The sequence below is a fragment of the Antechinus flavipes genome, chromosome 2 (assembly GCF_016432865.1).
Source record: "Antechinus flavipes isolate AdamAnt ecotype Samford, QLD, Australia chromosome 2, AdamAnt_v2, whole genome shotgun sequence".
Taxonomy (NCBI): domain Eukaryota; kingdom Metazoa; phylum Chordata; class Mammalia; order Dasyuromorphia; family Dasyuridae; genus Antechinus; species Antechinus flavipes.
The window spans coordinates 238621065-238629982 of NC_067399.1; positions in this window are offsets into that span (position 1 = coordinate 238621065).

An 8918-nucleotide genomic window follows, 5' to 3' on the forward strand; every position below is an offset into this window, starting at 1 on the left:
AGTTCAAATCCATTCTCAGACACTTCTTAGATGTGTGCCCCTGAACCCCATTTGCCTCAGTTTCCTCATCTGTAAAATGAACTGGAGAAGGAAATGGCAAACCTCTCTAGTATCTCTACCAAGAAAGCCCCAAATGCGATCACAAAGAGTTGTATGTGACTGAATAACAATAGAAAGGAAACAAGAGTAGTGAGGGGATAGAGAGATACATTTGGAGACAGTTCAAACTTAATCTCTGATGCTTCCTACCTGTGTGACCCTGGCCAAGGCATATAAAGTCTGCCTCAGTTTCCAGTGTTATTATAAAGATAATATTTTTTAATGTCAATTATTGTTAATCATTATTCAAACCCTTTCTCTTACTCTTGCTATATAGCCAATCTTTTTTGTGTGATGTGTTTTGACAACCCGATGAAATCTTACCTATCTGAATAATGTTTTCAAGCATATAAAATAAAAGTTTTGGGATTATATAGGAAAACAATTATATTTACATGTAGTTTTTAAAATAATGAGGGCAAAAAACAAGTTCACAAACCTCCGAAATTGAGAACTTCTGTTGCTATAATTTATTGTAGGACTCAAATGTGGTTATATGTAAAACACTTGTCAAAGCTAATAGCTTTTTCTTCTTTTTTTTTAATATGCTGTTTTATTTTTTCTCTACCTACATGTTAAAACATTTTTTAAACATTAAAAAAAATTTTTGGGGACAGGATTCTAGAAACATGGGAGAGTAGGTAAGAAAATTCCAAGCTTTCCTGATCTCCCCCACAAACAAAATAAAACAGCATTTCAGAGTGGTTAAAAAAAAAAATAGTTGAGGTAGAACTGTGAGCCCTCTGGGACAACCAGATAATATTCTAAGAAAAATACCAGGATAGACCTTTGGCCTGGATGAAGTAAAAAACATTTCCAGGCTAGTTCCATTGAAATAGCAAGCTGAACCGTGGGGCTAATTGTGTTGGGAGTTAGTGATCCCAGCCATAGGACTTCTCACCTCCAGACAATGCAGGGAAGATTGAATGAGCCTCTGCTGGTAAGGGACATTAAGGCCAGGTATGCTGCAGAGAGAGGACCTGGGATGGCATATTCCCAGTGAATGCAGGGGGCAGGGACTCTGCTGGCTATGGACACTTATGAGTTCTTGGTTTTGGTTCCAGGATAGAGGGGAGAACTGAAGGAAGACCAGAGGCTAGAAGCAGTGTCTCTCACATTTCAGGACTTCAGGTGATTATAATAACTAGCTCCTATTTAAAAAAAAAAAAATTGATCAGGCAAAGGAGAAAGAACCCAACCATACTATGGGAATGGAGAAGACCAGAGTTCATCTTCAGAAGAGGATAATGAAACACACAAAACCTCTTTTACTCCAAGGACTAATGTCAAATGGTGACTTGTCCAAAACAAATCCATAAAAAAACTTTTAAAAGAATTGAAAAATGAAATTGAGGAAAAATTAAAAAAGCAAACAGAACATTCCAAGAAAAACAAGATTACAAAAAGAGTCAATGTATTGGAAAAGGAGATCCAGAATCTTAAAGAAGAAACAACTCCTTGAAAATTAAAATTGGGCAATGTGAAGGCAGCAAAATTATGAGACAAATAATAAAATGATATAAAGAATAAAAGAAGAGAATGTGAAACTTCTCATAAGAAAAAACTGACCTGGAGAATGGATTAAAAAGAGAAAACATAATAATTGGACTACCTAAAGGCTATGATCAAAAAAAAAAAAATCTTAAAAAAAACAAAGAAAATTGTCTTGAAGTCTTAGAACAAGAGGAGAAAATAGAAATAGGAAAAAAATCCATTGATCACCTGAAATTCTGAAACCCCTAGGTCAAGGGGAAAATATTATGAGCAACAAGGAAAAAAAAAGTCATATACAGTGGAGTCACAGTTAAGATTCACACTGGTAGCAGTGGCTATCTTAAAAGATTAGAAGTCTTGGAACATTATATATGTAAGAGCAAACGAACTGAAGTTGCTGCCAAAAATCATACCCAGCAAAATTAAGCCTAATCCTGAAAGGAGAAACAAAAGGGATATTCAATGACTTTTCAGACTTTCAGGATTTTGTTGCAAAAAGATCTGAATTTAATAGAAAATTTGACATATAAGATATAAGAAAATGTAGGTAAATATCAAAGACTAATTTCAAGGTATCCAATGAAGTCAAGCTATTTACTTTTTATATGTGGAAATGTAAACTATGTCTAAAATGTCATTAGTAAATTAGGTAGTTTGAAAGAAAGATTGGAGTAGAATGGAATATGATGTGATTCTAAAAAGCAAAACCATGTAGGAAAAGATAGAAAGAGTAAATATCATACAAATGAGATTCAATTGGAAGAATTGACACAGAGAAATTTGATGGGGAAGGAGAGCTGATAGTTCTGGAAACATACAATGGGAATGAATTAAAAAGGGAGCAATATATATATATATATATAGTATCTAGTAGATATACATATATATGTATATATGTGTGTATATATATGTATCTAGTAGATATACATATATATATCTAGTAGAGTATAAAAGTCTTCTAAATTCAGAAATAAATAAAGCTTAGGGGATAGGGAAGAGAGAGAATAGTAAAGGAATTTGCAGAGAATACCCTATTCATTTCCTATCTGGGTTAATATATAAATGCATATAAGAATAATAATAGAATAACATATAGATGCATAACAACATACACATTTAATAGGGAACAAAGTTCTATATTTATAAAGAAACAAGAGAATGAGGTAATATATAGAGAGCTGGAACTCTGAAAAGGTGTACTTGAATCAAGGACAGCATGGTGCTTGTAGTTAAGCACCTACTTAGTGTTAGATAATGGTTCTCTATATGGTGATGTAATGGCTCTCCTAACATCCTCAGTGTGTTGTAGTGATGTAATTGTACTGAAGTATTTAAGGGAGTCTCAGACACAGAAGACTCTCTCAGCCACAGACACAGGGAAGACTTCAGGCTCCAGACTCCAGATTCCAGACTCCATCTTTGACCAGCCATGTGGTAGCTCTCCTGTCTCCTTCACTTCTCCACCTAAAGACCAAGGACTTGGGCTGATCTCCTCCAGAGAGCTAGCCCAGACATTAGAGTAAAAACACTGGAAGGTTATACAAGAGTGTGTTGATTAAAGGAATGTGATAAAAGAGAACTATGTGTGTGTGTGTGTGTATGTTTGTGTATGTATATATAGAGATATATACATATACACGCATATATATTTGGAAGGCTATAAAAATCTTCTAAATTCTGTTCGAAACAAGAGGGTGAGGAGAAAGGGTGGGGAGAGAACATAAGGGAGGGATCCTTAGAGGGTTGTAGATTTTGATAGGAGAGCAAAATAGCAAGCAGAAGTAAAGCACAGGAGTCAGGAAGGATACACACAAACATAAGCAAGATCAGGAGTGGAATTTATTAGGTAAAAAAAGCTGGGGTAGTAATCATAATCTCAGACACAAAGGTAAAATAGGTTTAATCAAAATTACATGCCAGCCCTACTCATCAGTATTATTTTAAACTTTAAATAACTAGACAGTATGAGTTTGGAATATTGCTGTAGTCTAGAAAATGACAAGTTGAAGATTTAGAAAAATATGGAAAGATTTGGAATTATAAAGGAAGATGTTATCTAAATTTTGAGAAATAGGATAAACAAACAAAAGTACAGTCTACATAGATGTATATGAAGGTATATGTGTGTATATATATATATATGGATGTGATTATAGACATCCACGTATATGTGTGTGTGTATTTATTTGAGCTTAATTTTAATCTGCTTGGGTGGGGTAGGGAGGAAGAAAAAGTGGATAAAATGACTAAAATTAAATGTTTTACATGATTGCAAATATATAAACAATACTGAATTGCTTACCATGGGGGAGGGGAGAGAACTGGAGAAGGGGAAGAGAAGGATCAAGAAAAGGATCAAGAATTTGGAACTCAAAGCTTTTTTTTTTTTTCCTTTTAAAAGATCCATTTTATTTTCAATACAGGGAACAAAAACATTTCCATGCCACAATACAATAAAAAAGATGGTTGCACATGAAACTGAAAATCTACCATGTAAAACTTGCTGTTCTCTCCAAATATGCAGCAAAATGATTTCCCCCCTTTTTTTTCTTCCACTCCCACTCTGGAGATGGCTACAATTAGACACAACAGATATACATACATAAAATTATTTTGCATATGATTCTATTTATCTTTCTCTAGATTCACATAGCATCTCTTTATGTATCCTTTATTTTTTTCTCCAATTTTAAAATATTTTTATTCAAAGCTTTTTTTGTGTGTTTTTTTTAGATTTGTTTGCACATTTATTTATTTAAAACTTAAATACAAAACAGGAAAAAAAGCTATTATCATGAATAGCAGAATTTATAAGAGGATTCAAAATATACAATAAATTTACATTTCAAGAAAACCTATATAATAAATATTATACATTGTGGTCAGAGCTGTTCAACTTTGCTTTCTTGTAACTTTTCTTCTCTTCATATGAATTTTTCTATTATTTTTTCTAGCTCCATCATGTGATCTTTCATTGTTTAATTGTTTATGGAACCGAATACGTAACTTAATTTAGGTAATATTGTTATTTTTATTATATTGGCTTTGCCTATTTATGATCAATTAATCTTTTCTAATTATTTGATTATTTATTTTTGTAAATGGCATTTTTATAGTTGCAGGCATATAATTTCCATGTGTGATAAAGTTCCAAGTATTTATTGATTTTTATAGTAATTTTCAATGGGGTTATTCTTTCTATCTCTTTTTTGCTGAAATAAGATAAAGGAATTTCTGTGATTTATTTAGATTTATTTTGTGTTAAAATTTTGCTGCATATATAATTTCAATTAATTTTTTTTTTTTTTTTGCTGAGGCAATTGGGGTTAAGTGAATTGTCCAGGGGCACACAGCTAGGAAATGTTAAGTGTCAGAAAGGTTCTCCTGATTTCAGAGCTGGTGCTCTATCTACTGCACCACCTAGTTGCCTCTTTCAGTTAATTTCTTACCTAAATCTTTAACTTCCCCTAGATAAACTATCATGTAATTTGCAAAAATGATAGTTTTTTTTTTTTGTGTCTTTTTGCTATAGCCACCATTTCTAGCATTATATTATATGGAAGTTATGATAATGGACATCTTTGCCTTATCTCTGCTCTTATTGGAAAGGTCTCTAATATTTCTCCATTAAATATGTTTGCTCAGGCTACAGTTTGTTACAGGCCAGAACTCTGAACTTGAAACAAGGATGCTTACAAGGTACTAAGTGAAATTGCTAGTTTAGCATGGTTCAGTATGATTGATTTAATTCTACAACAAATAATGGTTTTCTAGTGATATAATGATTGGTTTATACTTAGTGTAGAGCATATAAGCTAGGAGCCTCAACTAGCTTGATTGAGAAGCTTTCAAAGGGCAGAGAAGAAGGCAGGAGCTCAAGCTTTCTGAACCAAGGACAGACATTCATTTGATCTTCAGTCAGGCCACTGATGGCAGGCTCTTTTCCTGCAGTTTCCCCACTAAGACCAAGGCCAGACTGAAAGGCTCTCTGGAAAGCTGCCCAGCATCAGGCAAGGAGACAATAAAGGATTTGGAATTTAACACCTGACTGTTCTTGTGGTGATTACTCTGACTGAAAGAAAGGCTGCCCAGAGCCCCTAGTAGAACTGAACTAGAGAATATTACAACAGATAAAGAAAAATACATTTATTTCCCATCTGTCTGATCCTTTTTTATTTTTACATTTTAGCAAAAGCCTTTTCATCATTTGTTGACATGTAGTTTTTATGATATCTGTTATTCATATGACCTATGATGTTTATAATTTTTCTAATATTGAACCAAATCTACATTTCAGGTATAAAGATGATCTGGTCATTGTACATAATCTTTTAAATATGTAATTGGAATCTCTTGGCTAATTTTTTTTTTTTTTGCATCAATGATCATTGAATATATTGGTTGATAGTTTTCTTTCTCTGCTTTGTCTCTCTCTAATTTAGGTATGAAGACTATATTTGTATCATAGAGTGTAGAAGGGTCCCTTATTTTCTTATATTTGCAAAAACTTTTCAAGATAATGTTTTTGACTGTTTAAAAACATTCACTCAAAATTTTGTCTGGTCCTGTAGTTTTTTCCTTTGGGAGTTTATTTCTATCTTATTCATTTTTTTTCTTCTGAGGTTTTGTTTAAATAATCTATTTCTTCTTATACTAATCTGGGTATTTTCTATATTTTTTGAAAAAAATTTTACATTATATGTAAGTTATCAGCTTTGTTGGGATATAATTGGGCAAAATAATTTGCTTTATTTTATCAATTATTATGAATCTTTATTTTTGATATATAAACAATTTTTATTTTTGATATATAAACAATTTCCTATTTTTAAAAAATCATTAAATGACTATACTATATATTTTTATTATAAAAAGCCAAGATCACATTTATTTATGAATTAAATATTGTTATTGTTATTTTGCTTCCAATTTTGTTACTCTTCTTTAGTTTTCAGAATTTATACTTTAATGTTTAGTTTTTTAAAAATTTCTTATTTTTATAGTTTGTTAGTTGCCAGACTAGTTTACTGATATTCTTTTCTTTTGTTGCTGAAAACAATTTAAAATTATAGATTTTAATATAAGAACTGTTTTGGCTAAATTCCATAAGTTTTAATAAATTATATCTTAATTTTTCAACAAACAAAAATTCATCTTCTCTCCTTCCCTTTCCAATCTTCCTACTTTATTGATAATGAAAGAAAAACAAAATCCCTGTTACAAACATCCATATTCAGTCCAAACAAATAATTTTTTTTGGTATTTTCTCTCTTTGATTTCTGTAGCAAGGCAAGAATCAAAGGAATCAAGAATTATTTTATTTTAGAGAAGAAATAACAACTAGTTTAATAAAATTGCTTTTCAAGAATGCTGGGACTGAAAGATTCATGGCAAAAATAATCAAGAATAGGATGTCAGGAAAGTGGGGATGGCTGGAAAAAGAAGAATAGAGGAAAAAAAAAACAAGCATGGAGGAAAGTTTCAGAGTTATATTACCAATCTGAAAGCAAAGAAGTCTCACTAAGAGTGGTTCTGTGGAACTGTTAGATCAAAAGTGGCACCAGCAGAGAGTAGCTATGATAATTCTGAAACCCATATCCATTGAGAGAAATGGATGATCTTAATGGGAAGGCCAAAGCAAGAAATAGATTTAGTGGCTGGCAGACAGACTCTACTTGCCACAGGACTAACCATCTCATATGCTCATGCATTGTTAGCACTCTAGATTTTGTGAATGATGTGGGTAGAAGATGTTAAGAAATATCACTTATTAGAACTAGTGATTTATCCCTATTGCTGTCATTTAAGTGAGGGGTCAGGAAGAATGGTACATGTTTTAACTTTGCTTTTGACATTGCTTTTTTTTTTTTTTTTAAGGTTATACATATTGGTATTTTATTTTTTCAATTCAAGAACAGAATAACAATATATTGACAACAATAAGAATAACTTTTAAAAACTTAAAAAGAGTAAAAGATTGGCTCATAAAGAGCATGGGAGAAAGAGATTTATTAATAATGCAGGAGATAGGCAGACCATTCTCACATTTGTCTATGCCAGAGAGGGTCAATCCTGACCCTTTGTCCAGGGCACTGATTGAAACACAGTAAGAGGAAATGAGGGAATTTATATGAAGTTCAGAGGGGTATAATTTTAGAAAAACAAGGGCAGCCAAAATCATAATATTAACCAAATCTCAGGGGTTGGGATTCTCCTTGGATCAGTAGCATTGCTTCTTTTTATGGAATTGAAGCGTGGAATTTTAATATGTTCCATCTGGCACATTTTAGCTCTTATGAAACACTCTTGTAAGTATAATTTTTGTGAAAAAATTAATTTTTTCAACACTTCCCTAGCTTCTTATGCTTTGCTTCTGTTTTTCTTTTCTTTTTATCTGATCTGCATCTAACTTGTAGGCTGCCTTAAGAGCTGCTGTGTCTTCCTCAGTTAAAAGGATCTGATTGAGATAAAGCTAAAATGCTATATACATCGAGTTTAAGTCTTTTACATTACAAGTATTGTTTACTGGAATATTTCTCACTTCGAGATATTTCATGATAATCAGTTTGTTTATATTTCTAAGAAGTTTGTAATGATAGCTGATCACTGTCAGTTCATTGATCCAGTAGGTAGACTTTTTGACAATTGTGTCCTGGAACAGCTCTTATCTCCACCACTACCATTAGCATCATCTATGCTGGGGGAAGGAGGAAAGGAAAGGACAGAAAAGAGAAAGGAAAGGAAGATAGGGGAGAAGGGAAGGAGAGGGAAAAAGGGAAGAGGGAAAAGGTGAAAAGAAGAAGAAAGGAAAAGTAAAAGAAAGGGAAAAGGGAGGATAGGGAGAAGAAGAGAAGGGCAGAGACCCAAAAGGTGGTAGGGAAAGGAGCCCATGACTGTCTTAAATAAATATCATATTCTTAAAAACTCTGGGAAAAGTACTTTATAGAAATGGAGAATATTGCTTATCTCATGAGTCAAGTTAAAATGAACTAGAATTTAATGATTATGCCTTTTTTTTCACTGAGAAGTTCTCAGTAGGAGCTTGAGCAAAATAGATGAAATATTGAGAATCTCTTAGGTAGAATCTAGTTGAACTGCTAAGAGTAGGGAGGTTTTAAAGCTTCTCCTGACATTGGGTTATAGATTATCTATTGGAATAATCACTAAAATTTGTATAGTACTTGGAAAAAACTGAATTTGGTTTCATTTTCAGGATAATTCACTTTACAACTATTTACTGAGAAAACAAGAAAAACAAAACCTGTTAAAAATATGTATGGTTAAGCAAAAGAAACTCCTGCCTTAGCCATGTATTTTTAATTCCT